The 20,376-nt window shown below is 35.3% G+C and overlaps 1 protein-coding gene across 1 annotated transcript in view; it reads right to left on the bottom strand.

Annotated features, from left to right (window-relative positions):
- LOC110448012 overlaps positions 1 to 9,724 on the bottom strand; it is a 56,874-nt gene extending 47,150 nt beyond the window's left edge. The window contains exon 1 of the mRNA XM_021494031.1: positions 9,491 to 9,724. The gene's annotated coding sequence lies outside the window, so the exon portion shown is untranslated. The remainder of the gene's footprint in view (positions 1 to 9,490) is intronic.
- Positions 9,725 to 20,376: the final 10,652 nt, after the last annotated feature.

Below are 20,376 nucleotides of genomic sequence, written 5' to 3'. Positions count from 1 at the left end.
TAGAAACAGATATATAGACACAGATATATAGAAACAGATATGTAGAAACAGACATATAGACACAGATATATAGAAACAGATATGTAGACACAGACATGTAGAGACAGATATATAGAGACAGACATATAGAAACAGATATGTAGAAACAGACATATAGACACAGATATATAGAGACAGACAAATAGAAACAGATATGTAGAAACAGATATATAGAAACAGATATATAGACACAGATATATAGAAACAGATATGTAGACACAGACATGTAGAGTCAGATATATAGAGACAGACATATAGAAACAGATATATAGAAACAGATATATAGAAAGAGATATGTAGAAACAGACATATAGACACAGATATATAGAGACAGATATGTAGAAACAGACATGTAGACACAGATATATAGAAACAGATATGTAGACACAGACATGTAGAGTCAGATATATAGAGACAGACATATAGAAACAGATATATAGAAACAGATATATAGAAACAGATATATAGAAACAGACATATAGACACAGATATATAGAAACAGATATGTAGAAACAGACATATAGAAACAGATATGTAGAAACAGACATATAGACACAGATATATAGAAACAGATATATAGACACAGATATATAGAAACAGATATGTAGAAACAGACATATAGACACAGATATATAGAAACAGATATATAGACACAGATATATAGAAACAGATATGTAGAAACAGACATATAGACACAGATATATAGAAACAGATATATAGACACAGATATATAGAAACAGATATGTAGAAACAGACATATAGACACAGATATATAGAAACAGATATATAGACACAGATATATAGAAACAGATATGTAGAAACAGACATGTAGACACAGATATATAGACACAGATATATAGACACAGATATATAGAAACAGATATGTAGAAACAGACATATAGACACAGATATATAGAAACAGATATATAGACACAGATATATAGAAACAGATATGTAGAAACAGACATGTAGACACAGATATATAGACACAGATATATAGACACAGATATATAGAAACAGATATGTAGAAACAGACATATAGACACAGATATATAGAAACAGATATATAGACACAGATATATAGAAACAGATATGTAGAAACAGACATGTAGACACAGATATATAGACACAGATATATAGACACAGATATATAGAAACAGATATGTAGAAACAGACATATAGACACAGATATATAGAAACAGATATATAGACACAGATATATAGAAACAGATATGTAGAAACAGACATATAGACACAGATATATAGAAACAGATATATAGAAACAGACATGTAGACACAGATATATAGAGACAGATATATAGACACAGATATATAGAGACAGATATGTAGACACAGATATATAGAGACAGATATATAGACACAGATATATAGACACAGATATATACAGACAGATATATACACACAGATATATAGACACAGATATATAGACACAGATATATAGACACATATATATAGACACATATATGTAGACACAGATATATAGACACAGATATATAGACACATATATGTAGACACATATATCTAGAGACAGATATATAGACACAGATATATAGACACACACATATGTAGACACAGACATGTAGAGACAGATACATAGACACAGATATATAGAAACAGATATATAGACACAGACATATAGACACAGACATATAGAAACAGATATGTAGAAACCAGACAAATAGACACAGATATATAGAAATAGATATGTAGACACAGACATGTAGAGACAGATATATAGAGACAGATATATAGAGACAGACATATAGACACAGATATATAGAAACAGATATGTAGACACAGACATATAGAAACAGATAGGTAGACAGAGATATATAGAGACAGACATATAGAGACAGATATATAGACCACAGATATATAGAAACAGACATATAGACACAGATATATAGAAACAGATATGTAGAAACAGACATATAGACACAGATATATAGAAATAGACATATAGAGACAGATATATAAACACAGATATATAGAAACAGATATGTAGACACAGACATATAGAAACAGATAGGTAGACAGAGATATATAGAGACAGACATATAGAGACAGATATATAGACCACAGATATATAGAAACAGACATATAGACACAGATATATAGAAATAGACATATAGAGACAGATATATAAACACAGATATATAGAAACAGATATGTAGACACAGACATGTACAGACAGATATATGGACACAGACATATAGACACAGATAAATAGAGACAGATATATAGAGACAGATATATAGAGACAGATATATAGACACAGACACATAGAAACAGATATGCAGAAACAGACATATAGAAACAGATATTTAGACACAGACATGTACAGACATATAGACACAGAAATATAGACACAGATATTTAGACACAGTTATATAGAGACAGACATATAAAAACAGATATATAGACATAGACATGTAGAGACTGATATATAGAGACAGCCATGAAGAGACAGATATATATAGACAGATATATAGATAAAGACAGACATGTAGATATCTGTCTCTACAGGTGTGTGTCTATATATCTGTGTCTATTTATCTGTGTCTATATTTCTGTCTCTACATGTTTGTGTCTACATATCTGTTACTATATAGCTGTGTCTATATATCGGTGTTTATATATCTGTTACTATATATCTGTCTCAACATGTCTGTGTCTACCTATCTGTGTCTCTTTATATCTGTCTCTATTTATCTGTGTCTATATATAGATATATACAGACAGATATATAAACACAGACATATAGAAACAGAGATAGAAACAAACATATAGACACAGACATTTAGAAACAGATATATACAGACAGATATATAAACGCAGATATATAGAAACAGAAATATATAGAAACAGACATGTACAACCAGAAATATAGAGACAAATGTATAGAGACAGTCAGTAAAAGACAGAGACAACAAACAAACTGTTGACTCATGACAAATGTCAGGCAAATTCTAAGCGATGTTTAATACTGTTTGAGGACAATACATCAATATATAGAAACAGAAATATAAACACAGATATATAAACACAGATATATAGAACAAGATATATAGACACAGCTATGTAGAGACAGATACATAGACACAGATATATAAACACAGACATATAGAAACAGATAGATAGACAAAGACATATAGACACAGAAATATAGACACAGTTATATAGAGACAGACATATAGAAACAAATATGTAGAAACAGATATATAGAAACAGGTATGTAGAAACAGAGATATAGACACAGACATGTACAGACAGATATATACAGACAGATATATAAACGCAGATATATAGAAACAGGTATGTAGAAACAGAGATATAGACACACAGATATGTAGACAGAGACATGTAGAGACAGAGATATAGACACAGACATTTAGAGATAGACATTTAGAGACAGATATATATACACAGACATGTAGAAACAGAAATATATAGAAACAGAAATATAAACACAGATATGTAGAGATATATATAGAGACAGACATGTAGAAACAGAAATATAGACACAGATAAATAGAGACAGATATATGGACACAGACACATAGACACAGATATATGGACACAGACATATAGAAACAAATATGTAGAAACAGACATGTAGGGACAGATATATAGAGAAATATATATAGAAACAGAAATATATAGAAACAGACATGTACAACCAGAAATATAGAGACAAATGTATAGAGACAGTCAGTAAAAGACAGAGACAACAAACAAACTGTTGACTCATGACAAATGTCAGGCAAATTCTAAGCGATGTTTAATACTGTTTGAGGACAATACATCAATTTTTTCCTGCACTTTATAGAGACAGATATCTAGAGACAGACATATAGAACCAGATATATAGAAATAGCCATATCGAGACAGATATATAAACAGAGATATATAGATACAGTTATATAGAAACAGAGATGTAGAAACAGACATATAGAAACAGATAGATAGAAACAGACATGTAGTAGACACAGACATGTACAGACAGATATATGGAAACAGATATATCTGTGTCTATGTGTCTGTGTCTATATTTCTGTGTCTATATATATGTGTCTATAGATCTGTGTGTATATATCTGTCTGTATATGTCTGTTTCTATGTATCTGTCTCTACTATATAGACACAGACATTTAGAGACAGATATATGGACACAGATATATAGAAACAGACATGTACAACCAGAAATATAGAGACAAATGTATAGAGACAGTCAGTAAAAGACAGAGACAACAAACAAACTGTTGACTCATGACAAATGTCAGGCAAATTCTAAGCGATGTTTAATACTGTTTGAGGACAATACATCAATTTTTTCCTGCACTTCCGCACCCATTGTGCATAAATTCAGCATAATGTGTGTGACTATGGCCAGAACCATGAAAGTGAGTAGGTCCAGCACCATGTGTGACTATGTCAAACATATGTAGAGACAGATATCTAGAGACAGACATATAAAAACAGATATATAAACAGAGATATATAGATACAGTTATATAGAAACAGAGATAGAAACAAACATATAGACACAGAGATTTAGACACAGATATATCTGTTTCCATATATCTGTCTCTATATGTCTATTTCTATATATATGTTTCTATATGTCTGTTTCTGCATATCTGTTTCTATGTGTCTGTGTCTATATATCTTGTTCTATATATCTGTGGTTATATAGCTGTCTGTATATATCTGTGTCTGTATATCTGTTTCTACATATCTGTTTCTCTATATCTGTGTTTATATTTCTGTCTGTATATATCTATATATAGACACAGACATTTAGAGATAGACATTTGGAGACAGATATATAGAGCCAGACATGTTGAGACAGATATATAGACATAGACATGTAGAGACAGATGTATAGAAACAGATATTTAGACACAGATATATATAGACAGATATATAGATAAAGACAGACATGTAGAAACAGATATACAGACACAGATATATATAGACAGATATATAGAGAAAGATATATAGAGACATAGATATGTAGAAACAGATATATAAACAGAGATATATAGATACAGTTATATAGAAACAGAGATGTAGAAACAGACATGTAGGGACAGATATATAGAGTCAGACATGTAGAGACGGATATATAGACACACACCTGTAGAGACAGATATATAAACGCAGATATATAGAAACAGGTATGTAGAAACAGAGATATAGACACAGACACATAGAAACAGATATGCAGAAACAGACATATACAGACAGATATATAACCACAGATATATAGAAACAGGTATGTAGAAACAGACATGTACAACCAGAAATATAGAGACAAATGTATAGAGACAGTCAGTAAAAGACAGAGACAACAAACAAACTGTTGACTCATGACAAATGTCAGGCAAATTCTAAGCGATGTTTAATACTGTTTGAGGACAATACATCAATTTTTTCCTGCACTTTATAGAGACAGATATGTAGAGATATATATAGAGACAGACATATAGAAACATATATGTAGACACAGATATATAGACACAGATATATAGACACAGATATGTAGAGATATATATATAGAGACAGACATTTAGAGACAGATATATAGAGACAGACATTTAGAGATAGACATTTAGAGACAGATATATAGAGACACAGATATGTAGACACAGACATGTAGAGACAGATATATAGAGACAGATATATAAAAACAGATATATAAAAACAGACATGTAGAGACAGATATATAGAGACAAACATGTAGTGACAGATATATAGATACATATATAGAGAAACAGATATGCAGAGACAGATATATAAACACAGACATGTAGAGACAGATATATAGAGCCAGACATGTTGAGACAGATATATAGAGACAGATATATAAAAACAGATATCTAGAAACAGACATATAGAGACAGATATATAGAGACAGACATTTAGAGATAGACATTTAGAGACAGATATATAGAGACAGACATGTAGATACAGATATATAGAGACACAGATATGTAGACACAGACATGTAGAGACAGATATATAGATACACAGATTTGTAGACACAGACATCTAGAGACAGATATATAGAAACAGATATATAAACACAGATATATAAAAACAGATATATAAACACAGATATATAAAAACAGATATATAAACACAGATATATAACAACAGATATATAAAAACAGACATGTAGAGACAGATATATAGACACAGATATATAGAGACAGATATATGGACACAGATATATAGACACAGATATGTAGAGATATATATAGAGACAGACATTTAGAGACAGATATATAGAGACAGACATGTAGACACAGATATATAGAGACAGACATGTAGAGACAGATATAAAGAAACAGAAATATAGACACAGACATATAGTAACAGATATATAGAGACAGATATATAGAGACAGATACACAGATATGTAGAGATATATATAGAGACAGACATTTAGACATGTAGACACAGATATATAGAGACAGACATGGAGAGACAGATATAAAGAAACAGAAATATAGACACAGACATATAGTTACAGATATATAGAGACAGATATATAGAAACAGACATATAGACACAGATATATAGAAACAGATATATAGAGACATATATATAGACACAGACATGCAGAGACAGATATATAAACACAGACACGTAGAGACCGATATATAGAGACAGATATATAGACACAGACATATAGAAACAGATAAATAGACACAGATATATAGAGACAGATATATAGAAAACAGATATGTAGACACAGATATATAAAGACAGATAAATAGAAACAGAAATATAGAGACAGACATTTAGAAATAGATATATATAGAAACAGAAATATATAGAAACAGACATGTAGAAACAGAAATATATAGAAACAAACATGTAGAAACAGAAATATAGAGACAAATGTATAGAGACAGACAGGAAAAGACAGAGACAACAAACAAACTGTTGACTCATGACAAATGTCAGGCAAATTCTAAGCGATGTTTAATACTGTTTGAGGACAATACATCAATTTTTTCCTGCACTTCCGCACCCATTGTACTTAAATTCAGCACAATGTGTGTGACTATGGTCAGAACCATGAAAGTGAGTATGTCCAGCACCATGTGTGACTATGTCAAACATCATGTATGTGACTATGTCCAGCACTCAAATTCAGGGTCCAGCACCTTGTGTGCGACTTTGTCCACCATCATGTGTGTGACAATGTCAAAGTACCATGTATGTGACTATGGCCAGCACCATGTTTGTGACCATGTCCAACATCATGTGTGTGACAACGTCCGCACCATGTGTGTGTGACTATATCGAGCAACATACTTCGTTTATGGTTTTTCTCGTGTATTAGAGCCATTCTCTTCCAAGTATTTTCGTTTTTTACCTCTGCGCATGTGCGCGAATGCCACGTGCGTGTCATGCATTAGATTAGAGTTTAACTCGTTTATAAAATTGTCAAAGCCATAATTCAATACGACATTTACATTTTCAAAATTACTTTGGCAAAATTGGTTCTGGACATGCATTGTCTGCATGGTATGCATGTATGCTGCAGAAAAACACCTAAATCGAATCCATTATCAGTTTTTGTTGTCGGGTGCACATAAATGTTCAATTCAGAAGAGTTTAATCAGGAGGTTCGACAATGGCCACGCGTGGACACGTGGGATCGGACATCAGCTGATGGCTACCTATGGAATCTATGGAAGATCGCGAGCCGAGCAATACCCATGTCACCTTACAACAGTCGGCCACCCCTAACATTGTACAAATAGGTGCAATCGTGCGCAGCTAATTACTGGGGATAAAAGCTGTATAGCGATCGACACAGCCTCTTCTGACTGACTCAGAAAAGGTGGTATTAAAATCTGTCAGCAACGCCCATCATTTCAGCCAAGTAAACCCAATACTGCAGCCGTTGCAGCGAAATGGTCCCTCGTTTTACTGGACGTTGGTCAGCACTGATGACTAGTCATATCGATCCTACCACAGATAAGATGTTGGGGTAAATACGGGATTCTCAGAAATCAAACAATTCCTTTGTTCTCGAAATGCCTTAATAACCAGAACTAATCTTTTCTAAAAGGATCCTTCTCTGAAGGCGTATAGTAGGGGCGGTACACTATTTTGTTGTTGTGTTACGTATGATTTGTTTGCTGAGGTGTACACAACAACATGTATCGCTGCTGTGAGCTAGTCCCTAACCTTCATACACACAGAGGTATAAAGATATGTAGGTACGGCCTTGGGTATATAAATAGACTGTATAAATCGGCCGGCCGTAAACAAGGACAGTGTATATAGGATATAAATCATTCTTCAATTCATCTTCCCCGTAATAAAATTAGGAGCTTGAAACAGGCTTATACTTACATAGTCAACCGTTATTTGTTACATTTATTACATATATTCATTGCTCGAAGGAACAATACATTTCTTCTTAAATCTTTTCAAAATCTTTTTTACTCTATTCCCGTTTTGGAAAATAGAAATAGTTATATTTTCAATAAGAATCGTCCACTTTTTTTTTAAATACTCACAAATGATTTTCAGAAAGGATTTTGTTTTTCGTTTTCCCCACCCACAGCTACCCTTGTTTTTTAACGTTTTGGAGAAAATGGTTAAAGTACCTCATGCTTGGTATATCTAAAACTTTTTGACAATTGCTATATAGTATACGGACACCGGTTATTTTAATTCAGTATTCATTACAATAACATTTGTCTGCAGCCATGACTTAATTAACCATTCCATTGAGTTCAAAGCTCCATGAACAATCTAATACATCATTAGTTTTGTACTGAAACAATTAGTGTAGTTGTGGCTTACATGATATGAATACAAAAATAATAATTAGGTAATAATATATGTGTTAAAGTACCGTTCCTGCAGCGTTTCTGACACGGACTTGGACAAACTTTGAACATTGCTTCAATGTCAAATTAAACTTCTCGATTTTAATATGAATTATCAACCTTTCATAAAGACATTTTCACAGTTTTAATTTATCATCATATTTAAATAACCAGAGACTGACCAGTCTGTTAGACCTCACACGGACAGAGTTATATATTAATAGCTGTGTGGAAACAAGTACATAAATCAACACTTTGATATTGTTAAGTTTGTTGTTCCAGTACCTTACTCCCAGTTATAGTGGGCAATGTTAATGTTTGGGGAATAAATAAAAAGGTCATATTAAGGGAGGTGTGGTGATAAAAAATAACAGGATTAAACCAAAAAGTGTGTGTGTTTTAAGAAACTTTAAGAATTAATCAAGCTAGATACCCTGGATAGTTTGGCCCCTTCATGCAGTACACTATTTGTTGGTGTCACACAGCGATCGGGTCACTATCGATCTCCTATGACATGTTGTTTATCATTACGTATTGTCACGACCAGCACGAACTTTATAAGTACATACCTTGCTTGGTTTCGTCTGTCAATCACATTCCCCTGCTCACAATAACATATCTAATGTATGTACGTGCGTGCGTTGGTAGTTCGTGCGCTCTTAGCTCTTGGTCAGCTTTTAGATGCAATAGTCGATTTTGAGTCTATTAGCCAAAATATGTGTAGCAAAGTCCAAGGCTCTCCAGCCACCGAAGTTAAATGGTCAAAAGATCCCCCAAAACGCTGACCAGTTACCTACTCTGTAACACAAAACCATAACTGAATCACCAAATCCTGCTAAAGAATTGTGAAGGATCTTTTAACAAATAGCAGGCAATTTTTGTACCTCCTCCCTATGATAAGTGAAGCAGCTGTTTGGTCGGGAGGGGGACCTGTGTGCATAATACCAGAAACAAAGCATTTGGCATTTGCAGCAGACTGAAAATAGACGATTACCATTGAGAGTGCAGACCAGTATGCCACGGGCGAGAGGGCATGCGAAGGTCAGCCGCCCTGCCTGTTTAGGCAGTAAGGCCGCAGTGTAAGGCAGCTCCGGTCATTTCTACAAATGTCATTATTTCATCGACTCCACTATGACAGGTCAAACTCAAATTTCTTGCAAACTTCATTATGGAGCGGTGTTAAAAAATATGAAGTTGGCTGAGAGTTTATTTACGGTCAGCTATAGAGTTTGACCGCGCATTGACCCGCTAATGGTCAGAGTTAAATGAAAACAGCGATGAAGAAAGAACCCAACCGATTTTATATTGCTTTTTATCTAAGTTGACCGGCAGTGGGAATTGTAAGATAAAAGTAAAGCCCGCCAGGTCTGTTCAGTGTCGATACGCATCTTACCTTTAAAAAATGCCTGACCTTTTCGTCACACCAACATTTTCACCTTAAGTGTACCCAGGCCAGTCAGACCTATTACATAATATACTGGGGAAAACTTACCCTAAATCTCCACAACAACAGCAACGTTGCCATTTTTTCCTCGAATTACAATCTTTAAGTCCTCTAAAACTTCATATTCATTCAAAAGATTTGGAATGAATGCGCAAAGTAAAAGATTGAAATATAGATACATCAGCCATGTTGATGATATATCAATCAGTCTCTCCCGGGAACACTTCGGGAGATTACTAGTAAGAAACAAATTGGAAGCTATAGGAAACATTTCAATCGTACATTGTGAGTTATGACCAACATGTTGACTTTATTCAAGATGGCGCTGACTCTACAAACGAACTATTAGCATTTGTCTCTAATATAAGAGACAGTCCTGAAATGTGACTTTTATGATGCTGAGAGGGAAATTATCGTTTAAACCTATGTCCATTTCACTCTTTGTTTATAATCTCTTATTAGAGGAATATTTTTTTTGATAGATTTGATTGATTGATTGATTGATTTGATTGATTGATTGATTGATTGATCGATCACTAATTACATTATGGATTTGTTCATACTAATCACAAATCCTACGTGACAGTTGTGTACAATGATCAGCTACGTATAGTTGTTCTTACTGTAAAAGGTAATATATACTCAATGCTACTTGTCATTATTAATATGTACCGCGTATTTCATAACAGATTCAGTTCAGAACGAAGCATTTGCTCAGCGGATTGAACTTTTTCGTTTTAATGTTTTATTGACAGATGAATATGAGCATCATGACACAAGTTCGAAATGTAATAATGCATGCCTTTCATATAAATCAACATGATTACATTTCAATTTTACACGTAAGTGTTTCCCACATAATGTAAATTTTGTTCTTTGAGTTAAATGCCATTTTGGACATAAATCACAAGTCCTGTATGACCACTTGGCATACCATTGGCTATGACGCTACAGTGGCGCTTCGCGGTACATTAATATAATATTTGAAAGAAATTACTGTCAACTTAAAAATGAATTCTGAGACAGCTGTGATGATTAGCCGTAGTAAACAGAGCGAACTTTTAGCTTGACCTCTGGTTGAGCTTGTAACTGACCACTCTTTAATGAACCCGGTAAAAAGGTTGCTAGTCCGAAGATGACCTCAAACTGACCCCGTCATATTCTGAGATAACCTTCTCACTTTATTTAAAAATAAAGCAACATCAATTAAAAACAGCGTGAAACAGGTTGTGTTGTATGTTATACCAAACCATGCTAGAGACATTGAATAGAAAGTATTACAAATACACCCACCACGTACCAGGTCACGAACGTTTACTACGTATTTTAATAGGGAAGAACAAAAGGTTCGTCCACAAAACAAGAAATAGCCGCTAACTCGCAGGCGCAAAGCCTTTTACACCATTTGTATATACTCGCTGAGTTGTGTATATCGTCAGTGACGGTTACAACATATCCCGGCTAAACTAATCAATAAAACACATAGTGCGGTGAAGACGTGACATTAAGTTGCCCCGTATAGTGGCCAAGGTCACGTGTTGTAATGGACATCGTAAGATGTGACATATTTAGAGTAGTGATCTACGCTGTTTGTATGTACGTTTGTAATAAGTGTGCTACATAAATATGTACATAAATATATAAAATTGATAGGGGGCCGCTTATGTACATTGATGTGAAGTGATTACCAGTACAGAACTGACCAGTATCCATCACTCTCAACAGCTACCTTACATAAATTAACGAGACATGAGTCACAAAAACACACCATTATGTAAGACTAGCCAGTACACATTATCACCTATATACACTAGACTCTCATGGTAAAGGACAATGTTGTAGTCAGAGTTATAATCAATATAAATCAAACTACATCGGTATATTTAGTACATTATCAGAAATACTATCAATGGTTGTTGTACATGTGAATTTAGCTATGTTGTACATTCATGTTGATTGGTCATTGTGCTGAAGGTTTTTGTTGTAAAATATTGTTCAAAACTGAGTTTTACCGTTGTAGGAATGGTATAACAATATTTAATATACATGTATTTGTTTATCAGTAAATATTCAAAATAATTTAGAAAAATTACCAAAATGAAAAATATGCAACAAATATAAACATGTTTTGTATTTCAAATAGACAAGGTCGTAAAACGTTGAATTTGATACAGAGAATCATTATATTATTCTATGGTATCGTATTTTATAGTATTATTTCTGATGGATACAGATGGCATAGAGCGTCGACCACTAGGACCATTATCATTAATGAAATAAAAAAGAACGCCAGAAACAGAGACACAGAAACAAAACAAAGAACACCAAAAACAGTTAATTAAAACAGCCAACAGTTTACACATAAGCATGATTGTCGTCAATATTTTTTACCGTCTAATGCATTAATGTATGCTATCAACAACGAAATGTGAACAAATTGCATAACATGTGTATGAAAGAAAAAATAATAATAAAGCAACGCAATCATGAAAAAAAATTAACATAATTGTGATGGCAATGAAAAGTCAATTATTTTATTCCCTATGTAATGCTGTATACATACTACATGTAACATGAGACAAAACGAGGAGGAGGAGGTCACTGGATTTCTGAATGGATTTCTGTGTAAAGAACTATATTCCTAACTGTGAAAGACAAGGAAAAATGCTGGGTGGCTAAGGACACATTGGATGGCTAGTGAACACATTGGATGGCTAGTAAACAAACTGAGTGGCTAGTGAACACATTGGGTAACTTGGAAAAATGCTGGGTGGCTGGCGGCACATTAAATGGCTAAGAGCACATTGTGTGGTTAGTGAATATATTGGGTGGCTAGTGAATGCATTGTGTAACTAGGAAACATATTGGGTGGCTGGGGGCCCATTGGGTAGATATTAAACACATTGAGTGACTTTTGCTGTTTAGGGAACACACTGAGTTGTTAAGGAACATCGGTTGACTGGGGCAAATTGAATGGCTAATGGCACATTGGATGGCTAGTGAACACATTTAGTGACGGGGGCACATTGGAGGGTTAGGGAACACATTTAGTGACAGGGGGCACATTGGAGGGTTAGGGAACACATTTAGTGACAGGGGGCACATTGGAGGGTTAGGGAACACATTTAGTGACAGGGGGCACATTGGAGGGTTAGTGAACACATTGGATGACTAGGGCACATTGAATGGCTAAGGGCAAATTGGGTGGCTGGGGGCACATTGGGTGAGGGCAGATTGGGTGTCTAGGGAACTCATTGGGTGGCTGGGGCACATTGGGTGGTAAGGGAATACATTGGGTGGCTTTGAGCACATTGGGTGGCTTTGTGCACTTTGGATGGCTAGAGAACACACTTGGTGGCTAGGGGCACAGTTGGCGGCTAGTGAACAAATTGGGTGACTAGTGAAAAAAAAAGTAACTAGGAAACCTATTGGTTGGCTGAGGGCACTTTGAGTGGCTAGTGAATACATTAAGTGGCTAGTGAACACATTGAGTGACTAGTGAACAAATAGGGTAACTAGGAAACCTATTGGTTTGCTGAGGGCACATTGAGTTGCTAGTGAACACATTGAGTTGCTAGGAAACATACTGGGTGGCTGAGGGCACATTTGATGGCTAGGAAACACATTTAGTGCATAGGGGCACATTGTGTAACTAGGAAACATATTGGGTTGCTGGAGGTAAATTGGGTGGATATTAAACACATTGAGTCACTTGGGGCATATTTGATGTTTCAGGGAACACATTGGGTGGCTAAGGAATTCCGGGTGACTGGGACATATTGAAAGGCTAAGGGCACGTTGGATGGCTAGTGAACACATTGAGTGACTGGGGAGACCTTGGGTGGTTAGGGAACACATTGGGTGACCAGTGAACACACTGGGTAACTGGAGCACAAAGAATGGCTAAGGGCATATTGGGTGGGAAGGGAACACATTGGATAGCTGGGAGCACTTAAGGTGGCTGCAGAACACATTTGGTAGCTGGGCGCACATTGGGTGGCTGAGAGTAAATTGGGCGGCTACTGAACACATCGGGTGGCTGAGTGCACGTTGGATGGCTAGGGAACAGATAGGGTGACTGGGAGCACATTAGTAGGCTAGTAAACAAATTGGGTGGCTGGGGGAACATTGGTGACTGGGGGCACATTGGTAGGCAAGGAAACGCATTGGGTGGCTGGGGGCTTATTGGGTGACTATTGAACACATTTGGTGGCTAGAGAACAAATAGGGTAGCTAGGCAACACATTGTGTGGCGGCTGGGGGAGCATTGTTAGGCAAAGGAAGACATTTGGTGGCTGGGGGCTTATTGAGTGACTAGTGAACACATTGGATGACAAGTAAAGTGGCTAGGAAACATATTGGGTGGCTGAGGCCATATTGGGTGGCTAGGGAACACATTGGATGGCTAGGAAGAATATTGGGTTACTATGGAACACATTGAATTGCTAGGGAACACATTGGGTGACTGGGGGCACATTGGGTGGCTAGGGAACACATTGGTGGAAGGTGGCACATTGGGTGGCTGAGGGCACATATGTAGGCTAGGAACCACATTGGGTGGCTGGGGTAATATTCGGTGGCTAGGGAACACATTGGGTGGCTGAGGCCATATTGGGTGGCTAGGGAACACATTGGATGGCTATGAAGAATATTGGGTTACTATGGAACACATTGAATTGCTAGGGAACACATTGGGTGACTGGGGGCACATTGGGTGGCTAGGGAACACATTGGTGGGAGGTGGCACATTGGGTGGCTGAGGGCACATATGTAGGCTAGGAACCACATTGGGTGGCTGGGGTAATATTCGGTGGCTAGGGAACACAAAGGGTGGCTATGGAACACATTTGGTGTCTGTGGCACATTAGTTCACTTAGGATACATTGGTAGGCAAGGGAACACATTTGGTGGCTAGGGAACACATAGGGTGGCTACGGAACACATAGGGTGGCTGGGAACATATTGGGTGGATTGGGGCACATTGGGTGACTTTGGGCACATTAGGTAACTAGGGAACATATTGGGTGGCTGGGGGCACATTGGGGAGCTGGAGAATTCATTTGATGGCTATGTTGCACATTGGGTGACTTGGGGCACGCTGGGCACCACTTCATTTAATATACCACAGCATCAACAAATCAGCATAAAAAATACCACAGGATCAACACATTAACATTAAAAATACCACAGGATCAACACATCAACATTTCATAAACCACAGCATCAACACAGAAGCATAAAAAATACCACAGCATCAACACATCAACATCACATCAAAACATCAACGTTGAATATACAACCGTATCAACACATACACATAAAGTTAATATTCCACAGCATCAACACATTAACATGAAATATACCATAGAATCAACACATCAGCAACATTTATACCATAGCATCAACGCTTCAACATAAAATATATCATAGTATTAAGATATTAAAAATATACCACAGCGTCAACGCATAAACATAAAATATACGACAGAATCAACACATCAACATCAATTATACCACAGCATCAACAGATAAACATAAAATATACCACAGCATCATCACATCAACATAAAATAAACCACAGCATCATCACATCAAATGTAACACAGTGTCAACACATAAACATCAAATATTGCCACAGCATCAACACATCAACACCAAATATCCACAGCATCAACACATCAACATCAAATATACCACAGCATCAACACATCAACATCAAATATACCACAGTATCAACACATCAACATCAAATATACCAAAGTATCAACACATCAACATCAAATATACCACAGCATCACCACATCAACATCAAATATACCATAGCATTACCACATCAACATCAAATATACCAAAGCATCATCACATTAAATGTAACACAGTGTCAACACATAAACATAAAATATTGCCACAGCATCAACACATCAACATTAAATGTAACACAGTGTCATCATATCAACATCAAATATACCACAGCATCAACACTTCAACATTAAATGTAACACAGTGTCATCATATCAACATCAAATATACCACAGCATCAACACTTCAAAATCAAATGTAACACAGTGTCAACACATAAATATAAAATATTGCCACAGCATCAACACATCAACATCAAATGTAACACAGTGTCAACACATAAACATCAAATGTAACACAGTGTCAACACATAAACATCAAATATTGCCACAGCATCAACACTTCAACAATAAATGTAACACAGTGTCATCACATCAACATCAAATATACCACAGCATCAACACTTCAACATTAAATGTAACACAGTGTCATCACAACAACATCAAATATACCACAGTATCAACACATCAACATCAAATATACCACAGCATCAACACTTCAACATTAAATATACCATAGCATCACCACTTCAACATCAAATATACCACAGCATCACCACATCAACATCAAATATACCACAGCATCAACACTTCAACATTAAATGTAACACAGTGTCATCACAACAACATCAAATATACCACAGTATCAACACATCAATATCAAATATACCACAGCATCAACACATCAGCATAAATATATACCACAGCATCACCACATTACATCAAATATGCCACAACATCAACACATCAGCATAAATCTACCTCAGCGTTGTCACATTAAAAATATACCAAAACATTAACACGTAAAAATAATTCACCACACCTTCAATGTATAGAGATAAGATATCTTTACCACCGCAGCGTTAAGGACAAAATATCAAAACTCAATTATCATACCAAAAGGCAAGATTAGAAAGCAATGGAACACTCCTTTAATCCAAACAAATCAAAATAGGCAATAACAATAACAATACATTGCCCGTTTGAAATATCATTCAAATCATAGTATAGGAATTATCCTGTTTTGCGTCATGTCAATGAATATTTCATAAACACATCAATAGGAAATGCATTGAGGCAAGAACCAAGTTATTTCAACGGATCACATGACTTGCACCGTAACGACAGAGACATCAGCCCCTGTGGAATACGTACGGGGAGTTCCTAAGATGGTAAATTATGAGATTACAGCGGTATCACAAAAAATAGTGTATACATCCGTGTCAGCTAATCTCCTACCGAACATGTTTGATTAGGATAATATTTGGAAACACAAAGAAATATCCAATCGGTTGTCGTTTGTTAGCTCACCTAGCACAAAGTGCCAGTTGAACGTATGGTATTTTGTGTTATCCATCATCCGTTAACTTATCTTTTAACGACTTCTCCTTAAAAACAGAAGAACCTAGGGCCATTATATTTGGCCAGTAGGTACCTGGAACAGAGTTCTTAAACGTTTCCTCAAATAAATTACCTTGACCTACTTTCAAGTTCACAGGGGTTATATATTTAACAACCTTTAAACGACTTCACCTGAATTACCAGGAGGCCCAGTATTATATTACCTGACATGAAGTACTGTACACTTTCCTCAAATAAATTACCTTGACCTACTTTCAAGGTCACATGGGTCAAATATGTCAAAAAATCTTAAACAACAGCCCTGAGTAGTGCTATTTTACCAGTAGCTACCTGGGATAGAGTGTTATAAAGTATCCTCAAATAAATGACCTTGACCTACTTTCAAGGATACAGGGGTAAAAAACAACTTCTTTTGAATAACCAGAAGGCCCAGAGTACTGATACTTCACCAGGAGGTACATAGGACTGAGTGATATAAAATTCCTCAAATAAATTACCTTGACCTACTTTAACAGTCACATGGGTCAGATATGTAAATATCTTTAGGCTACTTTTTTTGACTTATTTGACCAGTTGAATGCTGAGATAGAGTAGTATAAAGGTTCATTTAGTCTGGAACATTCTTAAGCCAAGAAAACTCAATATATGGAAATTTTTGCACAAGTACTTTTATTGAGGATATTTCCCCATGATTGCTCAAATATCAAGGTGAGCGATACAGGCTCAGAGTACAGGCCCTCTGGGCCTCTTGTTTTATGTAGTGGTTGTTCAGATTGTTATATAGTGATTGTTAAGGCAGATGGTGACGACCACGACAAGAGACATTATTATAACGGGTACCACAAGTGGAGACGGATGCGCTCACATTGGGTTTTTTTGTGAGCTTTCTGTGGGGTTTGTTGTCTCTTTCCTTTATTCTGATATATCCTTGGTTCCTGTTTTTGTCTTTTCTCTTGACTTTGGGAACTTCTTTGCCAAAATCTTGCAATGATCCTACGGTGTATATTTATAGTTTAATTTATATTTTCGAATAACCATATGCATACAGTCATTTACATATGAGTCAGTCTTTTCGGCCATTATGGTTATAAAATGTCAAGATCATACAGTTGTATATGGAATTAATGTTTGACCACAAATACGTTTCAATGTTGGTACATGTACACATTATGGATGTCATAGCCAAGAACATAAGCGTCAGATTTGACAAATCAAAATAAGTGTCAAGGACCCGTATGTTGAATAATTAAACATAATCATCACTAAAACTGTGTTTTATCAAAACATGAACGTAAACAGCGTATGGTGTATATCTGTACTCTGTATTTATTACAATATATTTATATATGCCCTTCCCATTTTCCATTAACTCACAGTAACTGCATTCTGCATTATCTGGTCACATGACCATATTTTCCGTGAAGTCAGTGTTAGTAACCACTTCCACCGATACGATAGCCGCCATCTTGTTGTGTCGTTTGGTTCATACAAGTCGCATTTTGACGGGTTTTGGGGAAAAGTTCCTACATTTATATAAGAATGTTTTGCACATATAATAAGAGCATTTAACAATTGTCGCCTGGTTACTTTTTTAATGGCGACCGTTGTTTGGAGAGTTTTCGGTCCGAAAATGGCCGTCTGCGGCTGTTCCAAGAATCGGACCAGTGCGGTTTTGCGGCAGCAGGAAATATATATTAAGCTTATCAGACTAATTGATAAAAAACAGGTCGTATGAAGAAATGTAAATATAACGATTGAACGACTGTCAGATTGCAGTTACAGCCAATATGGATGCAATCTGGCTGACAGATAAACATTCTATTTATCAGTCACCTAGCTTGCATTCATATTGGCTGTAACCTCAATCTGAAAGACGTTCAATCCTTAAATAAACGTCAACATTGTATGGTGTATATTTACACTCTGTGTTTATAATAATATAAACGTTAACATTCAATGGTGTATATCTTTCACTCTGTGTTTATTACAATATAAACGTTAACATTCAATGGTGTATATCTTCACTTTGTGTTTATTACAATATGAACGTTAACATTGTATGGTGTATATCTTCACACTGTGTTTATAACAATATAAAAGTTATCATTGTATGGTGTATATCTTCATACTGTGTTTATAACAATATAAACGTTAATATTGTATATATGGTGTGTATCTTCACTCTGTGTTTATTACAATATAAACGTTTACATTGTATGGTGTATATATCTTCACTCTGTGTTTATTACAATATAAAAGTTAACATTGTANATTGTATGGTGTATATATCTTCACTCTGTGTTTATTACAATATAAAAGTTAACATTGTATATATGGTGTGTATCTTCACTCTGTGTTTATTACAATATAAACGTTAATATTGTATGGTGTATATATCTTCACTCTGTGTTTATTACAATATAAAAGTTAACATTGTATATATGGTGTGTATCTTCACTCTGTGTTTATTATAATATAAACGTTAACATTGTATGGTGTGTATCTTCACTCTGTGTTTATTACAATATAAACGTTAACATTATATATATGGTGTGTATCTTCACTCTGTGTTTATTACAATATAAACGTTTACATTGTATGGTGTATATTTTCCTTCTGTGTTTATTACAATATAAACGTTAATATTGTATATATGATGTGTATCTTCACTCTGTGTTTATTACATTATGAACGTTAGATTACATTGTATGGTGTATATCTTAACTCTGTGTTTATTACATTATGAACGTTAACGTTGTATGGTGTACATTGTTTGGTGTGTATCTACCAG

The sequence above is a fragment of the Mizuhopecten yessoensis genome, unplaced genomic scaffold, assembly GCF_002113885.1.
Source record: "Mizuhopecten yessoensis strain PY_sf001 unplaced genomic scaffold, ASM211388v2 scaffold3773, whole genome shotgun sequence".
Taxonomy (NCBI): Eukaryota; Metazoa; Mollusca; class Bivalvia; order Pectinida; family Pectinidae; genus Mizuhopecten; species Mizuhopecten yessoensis.
Note: the sequence above shows the minus strand (reverse complement) of the source record. Positions and strands in the feature narration are given on the sequence as shown.